Consider the following 19,964-nt stretch of genomic DNA (forward strand, 5'->3'; position numbering starts at 1 on the left):
AAGATATTCCTTTCCATATCGCTTACTATATTACAACCCACAAAGCCACAATAAAGTAACTTAGAATTTTATTAAATAACTATAAACTATTTGAATGGCTAAATGTATTTAAAACCAGCATAGTTCTCAAGACTTTCTCAAATTACTTCTTTTGATAATAGCCTTTGGCCAAACTGAAAACCAGAGCCAAATTCAGTGGAAGAAAAAATAGTGTGTATTACTGTCACAATAAGGTGTTGTATGTCCCAATTATATATTCCTTCACTATTGGGCAACATAAACAAAAAATGCCAGGACATTTAAGCTAACAGTGGCATGTTTTAATTATGTAGTTCTGAGAGGGCATTTTAAATGCTTAGGTTTTCAAAATGTTTTGAAATTCTATCGGATTATGCTCCTTACTTGAGATTTTTGAAACAATTGTCTGAAAACAAAATATGGGCATTTTAGCTCTTCAAATCAGACTTGTAAAGCATACCTTTTAAAAAATTTCCTGATAAATGGGCAACAGGCTGAGCAAAAATCGCAACTATGGTTTTAGGTGCAAGTAATAAAAGAAAAGCCCCTAAAGACTTACTTGAAATAAATCCCCATTATAGCCCAGGGATGGAAGAGGAATTTATCTTATTCTCACCTACACAGCTATCGCCCTGGGACCTGCCTGAGGCAGCGAATCATTTTCACCCTAGGTAAGCTGGTAGCAGGCTGGCTTAAGAGGACCATGTTTCGGGGCGCCTGGGTGGCTCAGTCGGTTGAACGTCTGACTTCGGCTCAGGTCATGATGTCGCGGACTGAGTTCGAGCCCCGCGTCGGGCTCTGTGCTGACGGCTCAGAGCCTGGAGCCTGCTTCGGATTCTGTGTCTCCCTCTCTCTCTGACCCTCCCCCGCTCATGCTCTGTCTCTCTCTCTCTGTCAAAAATAAATAAAACATTAAAAAAAAAAAGAACCATGTTCCAAGAGTTTCCACTTGAACCAGGTGAAAGGAAAGCATATCATTTAATAATTGAGAACCGAATGAGTTGGCCAGCCTGACATTGTTTTTCTTTTTTTTCCCCTTTTTTTTGGCAAATGCAAGCTGCGTATGTGTACAGTATGTGACATGATTTGATAGATGTATATACACTGAAATGATTGCCATAATCAAGGTAATTAACAAACCCATCACTTCACATAGTTATTGTGTGTTTGTGTCTTGAAAACACTTAAGATCTGTTTCTTAGTAAATTGTAAGAGTTCAGTACATTGTTAACTATAGTCATCATGCTATACATTAGATCCCCAGGATTTATTCCTCTTGTAACTGTAAGTTGTATCCTCTGACCAAGACCCTCTCTCTCTCCCCACCACTGAGCCTTGCCATCACTGTTCTACTCTTTGATTCTGTGAGTTCAGTTTCTTTCGATTCCATGTATAAGTGAGATCATCTGGTATTTATCTTTCTGTGTCTGGCTTATTTCACTTGATGATGCTTCCAGGTTCATCCACATTGTTGGAAAAGGCAGGATTTCTTTCTATTTCACGTTTTTAATGCCATCCTGCTATTTCTAACCTATCACTTGCTTTGCTTTCTTCATTCATTTATTCAACAAATAATAAAAACTACAAATGTCAGATGACGTAGTCTACATATTGGAGGGGAGGAAAGGTGGAGGCAGAAAGGTCACCTGCAAAGCTATTTCTGTACCTCATTTCCATTGTGAGTGCCTTACAGGTGGCGAATGATGGAAATCCTGTCCATCATAAGGCAAGGACTGTATCAGAACCAAGATGAAAGCTCTGTTACAGGTTCATCGATTGTAGGCACTGGGTCAGTATTCAGGTTGAAATATACCTGGGAACAGAGCTCAGGAGACATGGTAGTGATAAAGAGTAGAGTAGAAGTTGTGCATCTTAGGTGCTTTATATATGAGTAAAATTATCACAGCTTAAATATATAATTTTGAAAATTATTTTGATATCAGTAATTAGTATTTATGAGCCCTTTATTATGTCAGGCCTATGAAAACTACTTGACAGGAATTTTCTTAAGTCTCCCATGAGTTCTGAATTTGTTACTAACCTTACCCTTCTTTAATAAATATGGTATCCCAGCTAGTAGCAGAATTTCCAATCAGACCTGACTCTCTCCTTTCAGTGTTTGTGCTCAGATCTTAACCCTCTCTCATCCTCAGTCCCTGGGTGACTATCTGTACATGATTGTTACCCAGTCCATGTTTAACGGATGACTCACTACATACTATTTCTGATACAGGACAGTCTGAATTTGCAAACCTGTGACTGGAAAAAAATTGTAAAGATTAAGAAGTAGGGGCACCTGGGTGGCTCAGTCAGTGAAGTGTCAGACTGTTGATTTAGGCTCAGGTTGTGATCTCACAGTTTGTGTAGTTGAGCCCCAGATTGGGCTCCATGCTGACAGTGAAGAACCTGCTTGGGATTCTCTCTCCCTCTCTGTCAAAATAAATAAACTTAAAAAAAAAGAAGTAAAAAAAGCCACAGCAGCCAACCAAGTGCAATAAAAAAGAAAAGATTTAGAATGAGAGAGTAATTTGGGGGCGGGGGCATATGGCAAAAAGAGAGAGCATAACTTCAGGGAAAGATTTTGCTCTCGCCTAAATGTTTTGAATTTGTAATAGATGGGGTAATTGGTCTGTAATTCATTTCAGGTTTCCAGGGCCAAATTGGCTTCATTTGAGGAACATGAAGATACTTGCAGCAAAATTCTTTGGGTACAAATGGCAATTTGTTAGCATGGTTCATGTTGTTAAACATCTATTCTGGGAAAGGTCCCATAGCACATCCCATGGAAGTTTTAAAGTGCATGGGTAAGACAATTCTGTCTTAAAAGACCTTTACCTGGAAGCTGGCAAGACAGGATGAAAGCATCACTAATTCTCCAAGATCTGCCATGATCTCATGCCTCAGTATCTCAGTTCCTAATTTATTTGCCTTGTCCTACCCATCCACACTGGCATCTTGAAAAGACCTTTTGCACTTAGCCATTTTTTTGCATTTGCTTTTCCACTGCCTGGGTTACTCCTCTCAAGTTGTCACCATGGCTCGTTCTCTCGGTTCTGTCAGGTTCCTGCTGAAATAATAGGTAATGAACAGGAACCAACTCCTTTGACTCTTGAATATCAAATACCAGTATTTACCTAGTTCCTTTTTCCCTCCTTTACCTTCCCCTACAGTACTTAGTACCAACTTGCACATGCTTATACAACTTAGATAAATGATGCATTTATTTACAATTTACTGGCTGTCTCCACCCACTAGACTGTGACTTCTTTGAGCGGAGGAACCTATTTTGTTCATGGATGTATCTTTAGTGCCTAGAACAGAGTTAGGCGTGTAGTTGGGACTCCACAGAGAGTGAACGAATGAAAAATGAACGGATTAAGATACATGTAACAGTACAACAGCCAAATTGTTAACACAGGTGATAATCACTATGGAAATTCACAGGACACACTTGGGTATGTGCCTTTTCCTAAAGTTTTCAGTGTAAAAATTGCTCCGAGAGATACTGTCTCAGGAATATCTGTATCCAGTGACATGCCTCATGGAGTACATAACATACTGCATTGAGTATCGAATAATTGGTGGAAACGTTAGATCTCCAAGAGGAGACGTACCTTCAGCAGGGCTTTGAAAGATGAATGAGATTTAGGTGAGTGACAAGTACAAGAGATGGCATCAGTCTTGGGAATCAGATGCACATGGACATAAGCATAGTTTCCTTTGACAAGGAGTCGGGATATGCTGGCAAGAGCAGGGGCTTAAAGTTAAAAAAAAAGAAAGTAAAGAGTGATAGGCTTGGGAATAAATTCTACAGGGTTTGTGTTGACAAGGATACAGCATGTAAAGTTTTTAAATGAGGCATATAGTTTTGAGCACGTGATGAAATAAGAGTTGTATGTTTAAAGAATGCATTTGACTCATAAATTCATGCACATGCATTTCTCTTCAGTGCACCTAGGTCCGAGTAGCTATGTTTTGGGGATGAATATCGTCTGCTTTACCAGATTGGTGCAAGGAGAAATTAGGGTAGAGTGAGCAGATATTAAGTGTGTAGAAATAGGCTGGGTGGGTATGATAAGAATAGAAAAGAAGTGGGTGTGAGAAACAGCCAAAGGGGGTCATGGATACAAATGGTATAATTTGCCTGAGAAAATGGTTTTAGTGGGAAATCAGAAGTTGAAGCTAGGGAAGAGAGATCCAAAATGAAATGGCAGCCGGCTGGTGACAGTGTGGCCAGGATGTCAAGAGAGACACCTGAGGTTGGCAATAGACATTTGGGAATTAGCAATACATAGTTGATAGTTGTGCTGATTAATATTCCCAGAGCATTTGGGATTTGTGGTTCTCATTAATTCATTTGTAAAAAAAGAGTTCACGGGGCACTCATTTGCCAAAAATTCTTCTACGCGCTGAGAATGAAGCAGAGACCAAGCAGAATAAATCCCTGCCCTTATGTACTTGACATTCTAGTTAGAGACAGTAAAATCAACTGCCTACTAGATCCATGGATGATGAATGATGGGGAGAAAAAGCTGGGCAGGAACATAGGGATTATAAGTGTGGAGGGCAGGAGGACTGCAATTTCAAACAGAGGGGTCAGGGCAGGTCTCAATGAGAGGGTGAGCATGTCTGGAGGAGGTATGGATGTGAACTTGATGAAATCTGGGAGAGCAACTTAGAGGAAGCAAGAAAGCAAAGGCCCTGATCCCACTCCCCATGTTTAAGGAAAAGCAAGGAAGCCAGTGTGGCAGGGGTGAGAGAAAAGTAGAGGGAGGAGTAAAGGATGAGCAAAGGGCATTGTCTTGCTTGGTGGGCCAAACTTGGGGCTTACTCTGAATGAGAAGAGAAACTGGCGAATACTTGGGAGCAGATGAGGTACATGATGGGACTTGTTTTTTAAGTTTATTTATTCTGAGAGAGCATTTGAGAGGGGAAGGGGCAGAGAGAGACAGAGAGTGAGGGAGGGAAGGAGGGAGAGGGAGAGAATCTTCAGTAGGCTCCACGCTGTCAGAGCAGAGGCCCGACCCAGGGCTCGAACTCAGGAACTGTGACATCATGACCTGAACCAAAACCAAGGGTGGGCCGCTTAACTGACTGAGCCACCAAGGCACTGCCCTGGGAGTTGCATTTTTAAATGGATCATTCCGCTTACTCTGTTCATTATAGAGAAGTGAATCATCTGGAGCGGAGATAGGCTTAATGGCCTAGTCAAAAGCATTTTTGTTTAGACAAAATAATTTATCTATTGTGAATTCCCCCAAAACACCATCTTTCTAAGTTTCAGTTAAGTTTCCCTCATTTCCATTCAAGCATATCTCCAGCATTTTCTTTAGCATTTCTCAAAAACTCAAATCACTGCTGCCATGGAAAGTTTACCACTAGGAAGCTTCCTGGGTTATAGAGAAGATAAATGGCTAATGAAACATCTGTTCTATTGGCTATGTGTTCTCAAGTGCATACAACATTGATCTTCTAGATTTTATTTCATTCTTCATGGTTTTTTTTTGTTTGTTTATTTTCTGTGTGTGTGTGTGTGTGTGTGTGTGTGTGTGTGAGAGAGAGAGAGAGAGAGAGAGAGAGAGAGAGAGAGAGATAGAGAGAGAGAGAGATCTCGTGCATGTGTGTGAGCAGGGAAGGGGCAGAGAGAAAGAGAGAACCTCAAACAGGCTTTGCGCTGCCAGCGCAGAACCTGATGTGGGGCGAGAACTCAAAAACCGTGAGATCAGGACCTGACTCAAAACCAAGAGTCAGACAGAGGCTTATCCAACTGAGGCATCAGGTGCCCCTATGTGTTTTTTCTAATAAATGCTAAGATAAATGTATTTGGAGAAGTCTGTCATAGATTGCTTACACTTTCCTCTGGTGTCAATTACAGTTAGAATTCACAGTTTCTTGAGGATAACCCCTTATATCATATGTAATATGCCATATATATATATTTAATATATGTTACATATTAAAAATTGCATTTAACTGCTGTGTTATTAAAACAGCAACAAACTCCAGAAAACTCCAAGCAGGACTTTAACCTACCTTATTGAGCCAAACTTTTGAGACACGTTTCCTTTCATATTGAAATTAGTCTTAAAATCTCCAGAGTTCTAACCTAAATTTAGCTCAGATATTGCAAGTAATCGTGAAGAGATAGCTACTTTAGAATATATGTGCTGCTGAAGCAAGCACGCTACTTTAGAATGTACATTGTTGGGTTTCCCTGCTTAAAATCTGTTTAATCATGAGGAAACAAGATGTCTATGATCTGGATAAGCCTACATATCTCTTAGTCACTTCTTAATACGTTCAGTGTTTTTCACAGCGCGTTATGGTGCCATTGACAAGAGGCCATGTACTGGCTCAGTGTTCATAGATGTTGTATACAAACAAAGAAAAACTACCTAATGCCTCCCCACCCCAAAGCTAAATGAATCCAGTACACCTAGAATAAGTTATAAGTCTCTTTAATCTTTGATAAACTTGTTTTAGGAATCTGAAATTTTTAATTCAAATAATTCCATAAACTAAGAAAAGTAAAACTTGGAATCTATTATGTCTGTTCCTTTGATTAGGTTATATCAAATTATCATATGATTAATGTAACCAAACTGAATGAGGCAAACACTGTGTATATTCTCAAAATTACTAATGAGAGTATCTATTTGAGTTGCAACTCCCCCCCCCCCCCCCCGCAATTAAGACTTTAGTTGAAATAATTGAGGAATCATGATCACTATGAAGTCCTTTGGCAAACAAACTCTAAGATCCTTTGAGTATTTGACCTGGTGTACTGAGGTCTCTTTATAAGAAAATTTATTTTTTCTGAAAGACAGAAGCAAACCTAGAAACAGATTCTTAACTGTAGAGAACAAACTGATAGTTACCAGAGGTGAGGGGGAGGGGGGAAGGGTAAAAGTAGTGATGGGTAGTAAAGAGTGCACTTGTGAGGAGCCCTGGGTGATATATGGAAGTTTTGTATCACCACATGGTATACCCAAAACTAATATTACACTGCTAACTAAAAGGAATTTAAACAAAAACTTTCTAAAAGCGATGAAAGATTTTTAAAAATTGTAGTCATAAATCTCATTTTTGTGAAATATTTCTCTAGAACAACCTCCCACCCTCAGTAAAGTAAAACTGATTTTATAGCTAAGGTTGTGAATTAGGTAGAACATATTTTCTTCACTGTTGCCCTGTTTAAGAAGAGGAAATAAGAAAATGTTCAGATTCTCACAAAGAAAGGCACACGTAAAAGACGTACCTGTTTGATTTTGTTCATTCATAACGTCATCCTTCACTCATGTTCTTTGTTTGGGACTCCTTGGGATATTTAAAAACTCACATCCAGTAAAGTCCCTGCTGCTTTGGGCAGAGGTATGGGACTTAGGAAATTTCTAAAATAATAAACAGGCCTATTTAGAAGAATATGGCTTCATATAAAAATGACTTAAAAATCTGGAGAAAACTGAAATTTTAGGAACAGATGTTTTCCTGATAGGATTTTCTAGGAAAGTGGTGAGGAAGTGGTTCATCTTCCTCCCCAGGAAATAACATGCCAGGTCTATTTCTAACAATTTCCCATGACAATACTTGAGAGATAGGAAGTGGGTGGAAATTAGTTCCTGATCTGATTTGACTGTTTCTGTCATTTACAATTCCATAGTTACTCTGCTTACCCAAGCCAACCTTCCCTGGGTATTCTTTTCAATCTTAATGTAATAATTTCCATATGCATGGCTGGGAAAGTACTTGTTCATGCTGGTGTGTAAGTGTTGATTTTATTTTTCCTAATCCTTTGTTTAGTAAAAAACTGATAGAAAATGTATTTTGTGAAGAGGTCATGGATTTGAAAGCTTTGCTTCTGAGAGAATTCCCTAAAATGTTCTGTTCTAAGAAGGACACTCAGCTCGACACAGATCATAGGGAAGATGAACCATATTCCAAACTTTAACTATAAAAGTTACAGAGGACGTGAAATGTTGCCTAGGCTTTTTATTGGAGTGACTCACAACTGCATAACAATTGCCTTTGTAGAAAACACAGACACTCTGGTACTCAAAAAAAAAAAAAATGCCTCTCATCTTGGAGATTCAAAAGGCATTATTGGTTTTTTTATTAGAAAAGAACACTGTTGAGGAGTAGAGCCATAGGAAATACGGATACTCTCATTCACTGCTGCATTGTGAGTGTATTACATAATACCTACCATACAATAAACTCTGAATAAGTAATTGTTGCTTTGTGGGTTGACAAAAGAATGAAAGAATGGTTTCTTGATTTGTCTTTTTTTGGCAGCATGAGAAAGTTATTTGTATATTAAATATTATTTTACTCAATTTAGCAATTTGTTCATTCATTAAACGCATATTGCCTGCAATGGACCAATACTATGTAGGTCCTAGGGAAAAATAATAAATCAGAGAGGCAATCATCCCTGATCTAATGGTGTTTACTATACAATGAATCTTTCTACCAGGTGAAAGAAGTGGAATTGTAGATGGGTATGGGAAGGGGAAAAAAATAACTACAAACAGGGAGGGAGGAAAACTGTAAGAGACTCTTAAATACAGAGAACATACTGAGGTTGGATGGGGGATGGATGTTGGGGAGGGAAAATGGGTGATGGACATTGAGGAGGGCACTTGTTGGGATGAGCAATGGGTGTTGTATGTAAGCGATGAACCATGGGAATCTACCCCAAAAACCATGTATGTTAGCCAATTTGACAGTAAATTATATTTAAACAAATAACTACTGTTGTGACTAATTTAGAATTAGATGGATGCTTTCCGGTTGATTAGTGCTTTGCTTAGCATGTTATCATTTCTGAAGTTGAGTTACACATCGATAGTATCTGGAGGGCTTGTGAAACACATTTTCAACATAGCCATGGTTCTGAAGAGGGCTTTGGAGACTCTGAACCAACATGATAGCATCTGAGGATAGGGCAATGCATGCCTCATCTCATGCTTTCTGCAACCAGAGATCTGCTTCACTGCCTAAGAACTGCAGAGACCATGTTGCTTGCAGTACACAATGCAGAGAATTAAAAAATCCCAGTAAAGAGGTAGAAGTAGAGCGTCTGTCCGAACAATTTCTCCCGAAGAAGGGGAATCCCAGGACGTCCATTCTCCTCATTACATAGAGGCGAAAAACAATAAGCAAATTTCATCATAAAAAAATGTTGTTTTTTGTGTTTGAGCAGTGAGGAGAGTATTAGAATTGCTCTTGACTTTTTTTGCAGTCAAGAATGATAATGTATGAGCTTAAGGAATAATCATGTCCAATTTATTTAGCTTATCCTGCCATCTTACCATAACAGCCTAAGAGACCCCACATAAGGGGTCTAGTTGAACTTAGAAGACCTCCAAACCATGAACGATAATAATAATTACTAGTTATAGCTTTACACCATATAAGTTTGGGTGATTTGTCATACAGCAAAAGATAAGTGATCTTTCTCTTCCACGTTGCAGTTTTGTGATGTTTATTGCTGAAGGAAACCAGACTGCTTTTCCTGTAGCATTTTCCCTGTTTTTTTAAAAACATATTTTTTGGGGCGCCTGGGTGGCTCGGTCGGTTAAGCGTCTGACTTCGGCTCTGGTCATGATCTCACGGTCCGTGGGTTCGAGCCCCGCGTCGGGCTCTGAGCTGACAGCTCAGAGCCTGGAGCCTGTTTCAGATTCTGTGTCTCCCTCTCTCTGTGACCCTCCCCCGTTCATGCTCTGTCTCTCTCTGTCTCAAAAATAAATAAACGTTAAAAAAAAAATTAAAAAAAAACATATTTTCTGTTACATGGCTCATTATTGAAAATAAAATCCATGTATAATTATGTTGATAACAATAAACGCAAATCAGTACAGTTTGGAATCACACATCTTGGATGATTGTGGTTTATTACTGCCTGGTGAAAGATCAAAGTGAAGTATTTTTGTTTGCTTGTGAGTTTTCATACAGCTATAGTTTTTGAATTTCATAATTAATAACAAAAATAATAGAAGAGTAGGAACATATGCTAAGAATATTATATAAAGAAAAACTAGGTGTTAGATATTAGTGAACGTTAACTAGTGTTTTTTAGTTTTGAAAGCACTGTTTAGTGAAAACTTGGAGTGATACGTAATTAGGCTTCTGTCAACCAAGGACAATTTTAGATATCTTATCTTCTTTCAGGTTAATTTTTGAACTGATTTTACCCCTAAAGAATCTCTTGTTATTTATCCCATTGCTAAAAACAGAGTGAATTTTGCAGTTTTATTTTAATCTGTGCATCCTGACTTCAATTTTTCTTCTACATCTCTGATCTCTCACACCTGATCTGACCTATTCAGGAAGTGAAGTGGCATAAAAAAATCTACAGGACAGGGGTGTGCAAGTTTGAATTAATGTGAAATTAATTTCATAGAAATGAAATGACTGTGGAAACGAATAAGGGTGAGAAAGACTGTGTCTCACATTTTGCTTATTAGCATAATTTGAAATCAGCCTGAACTGCTTCTGTTTTCAGAGGTCTCAGATTTTCCAGTCATTTCAGCATTCTCCTGACGGTGACAACTGCTGGGCAATTAGTTTTTGATCTTTGTAGCTTGAATTGCCATTGCTTTCATTAATGCTTGAGCTAAGCAAAAAACAGCCTGAATACGACTTCGGCATAACCCTATTTTATAAACATTTTAAATCACATTTATAGGTAAAACTATCAACGTGTCAAGCTGCAAGTTTATTAACACACGGTAATGTTCACATTGGACCAGCAACACAGAAAATTGCAGCAGTGTTTCTGGACCAAACCTACTCAGGACGCAAATGCTTGCCTTTTCTTTAATTGAGGCGAATATGAAGCAGATTTAAAACGCTGCCTATTCTTGTTATCTGAGTAGCCTACATTCTTAATAATCTAATTTCCGTTGTGTGATGACCCGAAGCAAAATGGTTTCTTGGAGAGGAGCAATTTGTGGTCACAGATGGACTTGAACTGAAATGGCCCACCTCCCACAACCTCCCTACGGGTCTATTGTCCATCTGAGAGACCCCAGTTGCATCTCAGCCTTGCCGTGCCCTAACCTCTCCTCACTTGCCCAGAGTTCTCTAATACAGTCTAAATGACAAGTTAAGAGCAAGTGTATCTCTGTCGCAGAAAAGGGCATTTTAATTAGTAACTCTTAACATAGGTCGTCCCTGAAAAAGCAGCCGGTATCTAAGACTCACACAGTCCTTAATTTAACAATCGTTACTTGACTCAGGTCAATTCCCTCACTTCTTCTTTCCTGCCTGTTCATCTTTAGGTGATTCGTAGAGGTGTCTACCATTGTTATAAGTATATCTTTGTGTCAAATACCATGCCAGACACATGAAGTCCAATTTCCCACAATCCCACATTTTAGGCATTATTATTGATGTTCTGCAGCTGAGGAAACTGAAGCCTAAGGCCAAATCCCAAAGCTAGACAGGGGTCTAATCGCGATTCAAATTCAATTCTCCCTTGATTGTTTCTACTCTTCTATGTGGTTGTAGCCAAATTCCACTTCCGTTACAAAATGAGAAAAGCTGTCCTCCCACTGCTGATTTATCATTGTTAGGACCACAGCACCCCTGCCGTGAGGTACACTCTCTGTACAGTTGATTTTTTTTTAATGAGGTAAAATTGGTAAATACTTAGTTTTAGGTATACCACGTAATAAAGTGATTTTTATATACCAAGTAATCAGCACAAATCTAGTTACCATCTGTCACCGTACAGTTGACCACCTTCACCCGTTTTGCCCACCCTCCCTAGCTCCTTCTCTTTTGATAACCACTGCTGTCTTGTCCCTGTCTGTGAGTGTGTTTGGTTTTTGTTTTGTTTTCTGGATTTCACAGGTAAGTGAAATCATATGGTATCTGTCTTTCTGCATCTGACTTAGTATAATACCCCCGAGGTACACCCATGTGGTTGCAAATGGCAAGATTGCCTTTTTTTGTGGATGAGTAATGTTCCGTTGTATATGTATGCCATATCTCTATCTATTCATGTTTATGGATACTTTGATTACTTACCGTGTCTTGACTATAAATAATTCTGCAGTGAACGTTGGAGTGCATGTATCTTTTCTGAATTAGTGTTTTTGTTTTCTTCTGATGAATGCCTAGAAGTGGAATACCTGCTATTTCCATTTTTAAATTTTTGAGAAATCACCATTCGGTTTCCTATAGTGTCTATACCAGTTTACATTCTCCCCAGCGGTGTGCAGTGCTCCCTTTTACCCACATCCTCTCCAATACTTGTTATTTCTTGTCCTTTTGATAATTGCCCTTCTAACAGGTGTGTGAGGATAAATTATTGTGGTTTTGGTTTGTATTTTTATGATAATTACTCTGATAAGTGATAGTGAACATCTTTTCATGTGTCTGTTGGCTTTCTGTATGGTTTCTTCAGAAAAATGTCTAGATTTTCTTCCCATTTTTTAATCAGATTATTTGATTTTTTGCTATTGAACTGTTTGAATTCTTACTATATTTTAGATATACATAAAGAATTGTCTGACATATGACTTGAAAATATTTGCATCCATTTAGTAGGTTGCCTTTTCATTTTGTTTGTGGTTTCTTCACTGTGCAACACTTGTTAGTTTGATACGGTCCCACGTTCATTTTTTTTTACTTTTGTTACTGTTGCTTTTAGTTAGATCCAAAAATTTAATGCCAAGACCAATGCCAAGGAGTTAAATATCTATGTTTTCATCTAGGTGTTGTATGTCCTCAGGTCTTACATTTAGGTCTTGAATGCATTTTGTTTTAATTTTTGTGTACTGTGTAAGATAATGGTGTAGTTTTATTTTTTTGCATGTGGCTATCCAATTTTTCCATTAACATTTGTGGAAGAGACTGCCTTTTGCCAGTTGTATATTCTTGGATCTTTTGTCCTAATTGAACAATGCATCAATAAATATATGCATGGGCTTACTTCAGAGCTCTTTTTCTGTTCCATTGATCCACGCGTCTGTTTTTATGCCAATACAATGCTGTTTTGATTACTATAGCTTTGTTATATTTTGAAATCAGTGTGATACCTCTCACTTTGTTCTTTCTCAAGATTGTTTTGGCTATTTGGAGTGTTTTGTGGTTCTGTACAAGATTTAAAAGTAATTTTTCTAGTTGTGTAAAAAATGCCATTGGAATTTTGATAAGGATTAAACTGAATTTGTAGATTGCTTTGGATAGGACAGACACTTTAACGATAGTAATTCTTCCAATCTGTGAACATGGAATGCTGTTACATTTATTTGTGTTTTTTTTTCATTTTTCATTTTAATTAAGTCTTTTTTGTTTTGTTTTGTTTATTTATTTTGAGAAAGGGAGAGAATGCAAGCAGGAGAGAGGCTGAATTTGGAGAGAAGAGGACAGCAGGGGAGGGGCAGAGTGAGAGAGAATCCCAAGCACTCTACTGGCAGCATGGAGCTGAACCCCACACATATAGGACTAGAACACGTCAACTGTGAAATCTGGACCTGAGTGGAAACCAAGAGTCAGATGCTTAACCAACTGAGCCACTCAGGGGCCCCTCTTCATTTTTTAAATTACTGTCTTACAGTTTTCTATATACAGGTCTTTCAATCCCTTAAATTTGTTCATATTTATTCTTTTTGATGCAACTGTAAATGGGATTGTTATTTCTCTCTCTTTCTGATAGTTTCTTAGTAATGCATAGAAATGCAACAGATTTCTTTATATTGATTTTTGTGTCCTGCAAATTTACTGAATTCATTTATTCTAACAACTTTTTTGGTGGAGTCTTTAGGCATTTCGACGCATAGTATCAGATCATCTGAAACAGTGACAGTTTTCCTTTCCAATTCAGATGCCACTTATTTATATTTATCTTCTCTAATTACCATGGATAAAATTTTGAATAGTATGTTGAATAAAAGTGGTGAGTGGGAATCCTTGTATTGTTCCTGAGCTTAAAGAAGAAGGTTTTAGCTTTTTACCATTGAGTATAATGTTAGCAGTGAGTTTGTCATATATGGCCTTTATTATGTTCGGTTACATTCTTCCCATACCCACTTTGTTGAGAGTTTTTATTATAAGTGGATGTTGAATTTTGTCAGGTGCTTTTTTTCTGCATTTATTGATCATAGTTTTTTTTAATCCTTTATTTTATTAATTCAGTTTATTGCATTGATTTGTGGATATTGAATCATCCTTGCATTTCTGAAATAAATCCCCGTGATCATAGTGTGATGCTAGATCTCTCTGTGATGCTATATCTGGATGTTTGTTTCATTCTACAGTTGAGGAAAATTTTTATATTATTTTACTAATTATTTAGATGGAGATCATACACTGGGGAGAGGGACAGGGGGGGAGAGAGAGAATCTTATGCAGGCTCCACGCTCAGCATGGAGCCTGACATGGGGCTTGATCCCATGATCCTGGGATCAAGACCTGAGCCAAAATCAGGAGTCAGACACTCAACCAACTCAGCCACCCTGGTACTCTGGTTAGGAAAGCTTGTAGCCATTCTTTCTTCCAAAAAGTTTTCTGCCCCTTTATCTCTCTTCTTCTGGGATCCCTATGATTAAAATGTTACTCTGCTTGGTATTGTCCCATAGGTCTGTTAAGCTACCACTTGTTAATTTTTTGTTTTTTTTAATTTTTGCTGCTGTCTTAGTTCCATTGCTTTATCTTTCAACTTGCTGATCTACCTTTTACTTCATCTAATCTGCTGTTGAATCTCTCTAGTGTACTTTTTGAGTTCATTTGCTGCACTCTTCAGTTCTGTGACTTCTGTTATTTCTGTTTGGTAGTTCCTTATGTTTTCTGTATCAAATCTATATCATGGCTCTTGTTCATTCATTCTTCTCCCAAGATTGTTGAGCATCTTCATGACCATTACTTGTAACTCTTTATCGGGTAGAATAATCACGTCATTAAAGTATTTTTCTGAGGTTTTGTTTTGTTCTATTACTTGAAACGTTTTTCTTTGTTCTTCATTTTGCTTGATTCTCTGTGTTTGTTTCTATGTATTAGGCAAAAAAGTGATATCTCTCAGTCTTGAAGGAGTGGCCTTGTGTAGGAGATAAATGTTACTGTTCAAACTTGCCCTAGCTCTTTGTTTTCTTATGATATTTTGTTATTGCTAAGTAGCTTGACTTATTCTTCAGCAGTTCCAGTTGTTGAGGATGGGCCAAGATCTGCCTGTGTTCCAAAGGGAGAGATCTCTGTAGGCACCTAGTTTCAGGCTGATTGGAAGCCAGATCCTTAATCAGCAGCATTTAAAGTACACAAATATATATAATCCTGTGGGGCTGTAATTGTAAACTCTGCTGAGGGCCAAGGGAGGGCTTGAAGATAGTGTGTCCCTGCCTATGTTTTCTGAGCATGCCTTTTTAGCTTCTGGACGTATGCTATACCTGAGCCTGCCCCTCAGGTTCAAGCCTCAAGAAAGTAAACAGACTTTTTTCACACGTAGACTGCGTATTTGTATCATCTAGCTTTCTGTGCAGTTCCTGGGTATGTAGTCCACCCCAAACTGTCTTTCTGACGGTTATAGTCTCAAACGGCCCAGAAAGGCAAGCCTCTCTAACCACTATGGCTAAGTGATCAAGAAGTGTTCCCGGTATGGATAATACTAACTTACTGGCTTTAGTGAGGCTGTGAGATAGTGCTGAGGGCAAGGCCTGTTTACAGCCTTAATGATATAAAGGAAAAGTGCTAGGGATAGGGCATGCCTTCAGTTAGTAAGGCCATGAAAGAACGTGGGCAGTGGGGTATGCCCATGGCTTTAGGGAGTCTATGTATCTACATGACTACCTGTTTTGGCACAGTAGAGGGAGCGTGCAAAAAATGTGCTCATCTGTGCCTCCCTCCCCAAAGTAAGAGACATTGGTTCTTGCTCCTCCAGCAGGTGTTTTATGATTAACGAATAAATCTCCTTCACATATAATCTAGTCATCTGTAAAACTGTTGCCTTTGCGCTGGGTCCTCAGATCTGCCTTTGGATCTCTCCCTTTGGAACACAGGCAGATCTTGGCCCATGAGTTTACACATGAGCTCCTCACAACCCAGGGGTCCCATCACTGTTAGCCCAATTGCCTTTCTTTCTTGTTATTTATTTTAATTTTTTTTAATGTATATTTTTGAGAGAGACAGAGAAAATGAAAGGGGGAAGGGCAGACAGAGACACACACACACACAGAATCTGAAGCAGGCTCCGGGCTCTGTGCTGTCAGCATAGAGCCCGAAGTGGGGTCGAACCCACGAATCACGAGATCATGAACTGAACTGAAGCCAGATGCTCAACCAACTGAGCATCCTGTGCCCAGTTGTTTTTCAAAGCTAGACAGTTTTGGGGCCTTGTCTCTCTGATAGAGGTCTCAAGGTTTGGGGTGTTGGATAAGGGACACAAATACTTTATCCACAGGGAGAGGCTCTGTCGTTATGAGACCCTTCCCTATTATGGGTCACTGTGTTCCTACTTGACTCAACATGAGCCTTTTATCCCTTGCGGTGGAGGGAGATGTTCAGCTAGTTTTCAGTTCTTTTTCAGTGGGATTTATTCCAGATACCGCAGTGAATTTGGTGTGTCCATGGGAGGAGGTGAGTTCAGTCTTTGTACACTGCCATCCTGGACCACCTCCATAACATTATAACTGAATTTTGATTATTGAATAATGCTCTACCCACAAATAACTATTTATGTATGTAGTTCTTCCACTAATTTGGCTATGAGCTCTTTAACCACAAAGGCCATAATTTATTAATGTTGTTATCTGTAGTATCATACACAGAGTAATTATTCATTGAATGGAAGACACATCAATGGACTAGTAAGTTTACTGTGATACCCTAGTTGTCAACTCCTCATCCTCTTCTCTCGAGTTTCAGATAAAGCTAACACACAATACTGTAGTCATTAAAAACAAGATACAGACTGAAAGATAGCTATTCAATAAAAGGGCAGAAAGCATTGACTTTAACGTCACAGTCATTTGAATTAATTAGAAAAAAAACTAACACATTTTATATTTTACTTAGCTCTGCTAAGAGTTGGGTTTTAATTGTTGCCCTAAGTTTACATTCAGAGCTCGAAGGAAAAGATTTCAAAAAGGACAAAGGCAGGATTCCCAGTGACAACATCATTGATGGGTACTTGACTATATCTTAATAAGGAGGAAAGCTTACATACACAGTAAAATAAGATAGCATGAATACTTACAGCTGCTTACATTGAAAATCAATTATATATGTCAAGAAGAGGAGAATCCAACCTCTGCAAATGTTGATATGCAAAATTTTCTGGAATTTTAATTATCTCCAAACTTGTCATGATCCTAAGGTTTGGAGAAAACAACAATAGCACAACAATAACAGAAACATTGAATAAGAGATATGCAATGTTGAGATCATGATTAATAAAAAGATGTGGTTTTGTCTTGGAAATCTTGGACTTGTTTTGTTTTTAAATGAGGATGGTAAAGATTAGCATTTGTTATATAATAATATTCTCATGAATATTGGACTTCTCCCAACATCACGTTGCATACTTGTCACATAAATTCTGAGACATGTACAATTTGAACAGACACATTTTAGGAAGGATATTGTACATTCACAGAAATATGAGACGGTATAAAAGTTTGGAAGTCAAGGCATACAAGGAAAAATTAAAACAACTTGGCATGCATAGCTTGAAGAATAGAGGACTGTTTTCAAATACAGGAGCATACTATGTGGAAAAGACTGGATTTATACTGTATTTCTATAGAAGACCAGAATCTGGAAATTACAGGAAGAAATTGCTTAGTTTATTTAAAAAAAAAGTTTAATAACTAGAGGACTTAGGGAAAAATGAGTAAGCTACTAATTTAATGTAACTAAAAGTATGCCACTTAACAAGTCTGTGGAGGATGCTACAAAATACTGCTTTTCAAATTTTATTATAAACATGGACCTCGTGGGAATTTTACTAAAATACAGATTCTGATTCAGTAGGTCATGCATAGGAACTGAGACACTGCATTTCTAACTGGTTCTGAGGGGGTGGCTTAGCTGGTGGTTTTCATACCACACTTGGAGTAGTAACTATAAAACAAAGTCCTCCATGAGGAGATAGACAATAGGAGATCACTAACACACTTTAAATTATTCTGTCACTTGATGAAATGAGGTATTATTATTTTGTTGCTTTTATATTATTTATTTAAAAAAATTTTGTAGTGCAATAAAATACAGATACAAAAAACCGTACAAAACCAATAGGAAGTTTGTGAGTTACTATAAGGGGACTAATCTCACAACTACCACTCACGTCAAGAAATAGAACATTGCCAGCTATCTCCATATCTCCTCCATGTGTCTCATCTCATTCATACTGTCAGCCTCCCTGAAGAGAAATCAGTATCCTGAATTTTATGGTAAACACTTCCTTGAATCTGGAAGTGATTATGGTCACCCAAATGTGAATTACTAGAATCTGTAGTTTAGTCCTGGCCAATTGTTAACTTGATATATTTTTGTCTTCTTTAATTCTACCGATTCTCCTATGCTTTTCTTAAAATATATCTGTTGAAGAACCTGGGCCATTTTACTTGTAGTTCTCCACAGTCTGGATTTTGTAGTTGGCATATTCCTGGTGTAGTTCAACATGTTCCTCTGTCCTTTGCTATTCCTGGAAATTGGCAGCCATATTTAGAGGCTTGTTCTGATTTGGCTTTTATTCCTTTGCAAAGTCTATATATGATGCTGTGTTATTTTATCAGAAAATCATGATACCAGTTTTTAATTATTTTTTTAAGTTAATAGCTATCAATTCTCCATATCTGGCTCCATTAACTAATTGGAGAGGACATCATTTTTATCATTTTATTTACATTTTTTACCTCAGAAAATTTAATGTTTCCTCTAATCTATTATAAGGGTACCACTTTTTTTGTTGTTGTTTTGTTTTTTATTTTTTGTTTTTTTAGAGGGAGCATGAACAAGAGAGAGGGGCAAGGGAGAGGGAGAGAGGGGGAGAGAGAGAGACAGAGAGACAGAGACAGAGAGAGAGAGGGAGGGAGGGAATCCTAAGCAGATTCCATGCTCAGCATGGAGCCTGATGCGGGGCTCGATCCCACAACACAGGGATCATGACCTGAGTTGAAGTCAGCTGTCAGACACTCCCCATATAATTGTAACACTTTATTTAAAGAAATATTTATTTATTCCTTTTATTAGCCCATATTCAAAATTATAAATTGGGTTTCTTGTCACCATTTATAGAAAGCAACCGATTTGTTTTTAAAACTTATATATCATTAGGAACTCATGGAATTAAATATTTTTTATATTCAATCCATTGCAATTCTTATTTTTGTAGAAATTCAAATTGCCCCATCTTTGGTTAGTTGGAATATTTTCAGGTTAGCTTCTGAGTTTTTTTCTGAGGTAAACCTAGTGGACTGTGGCTCTGCCTCTTCTCTTACCCTGTCTGCTGATTCCACCTCCCTCAGACTGCCTGAACTCCAATCTGTTTTCTTAACTTAGATCACTAGGCTCTGTTTGGGTTCCTCCTCTCTCCATCATGGGCCAGAATTTGCCTACATGTAGGAGCTTCAGACAGTCATTAGCCTCACCTTATTTAATTCCGTTACCTGAAAGGTCAGTCCTGTGCTGGCTATTGCCGAATGTCTGAAAGCACTTATTTTATGTATTGAATCTAGTTTTTAATTTGTTTCTAGTGGGAGCGAAAGTCTGGTATGAGGTACTCCAACCTGGAAGAGTGGAATTTCCTCCATTGACTAAATTTTGGTGTCTATTTTTCTGTGTGTTTTATGCTTCTACCATTATTACTATCCTTTGTTTGTTTGTTTGTTTATTTATTTATTTTTGTTTGTTTGTTTATTTTTGACCCAGCCAGAGAGACAGAGTGTGAGCAGGGGAGGGGCCAAGAGAGAGGGAGACACAGAATCTGAAGCAGGCTCCAGGCT

The sequence above is a fragment of the Panthera onca genome, chromosome A2, assembly GCF_046562875.1.
Source record: "Panthera onca isolate mPanOnc1 chromosome A2, mPanOnc1 haplotype 2, whole genome shotgun sequence".
Classification (NCBI taxonomy): Eukaryota; Metazoa; Chordata; class Mammalia; order Carnivora; family Felidae; genus Panthera; species Panthera onca.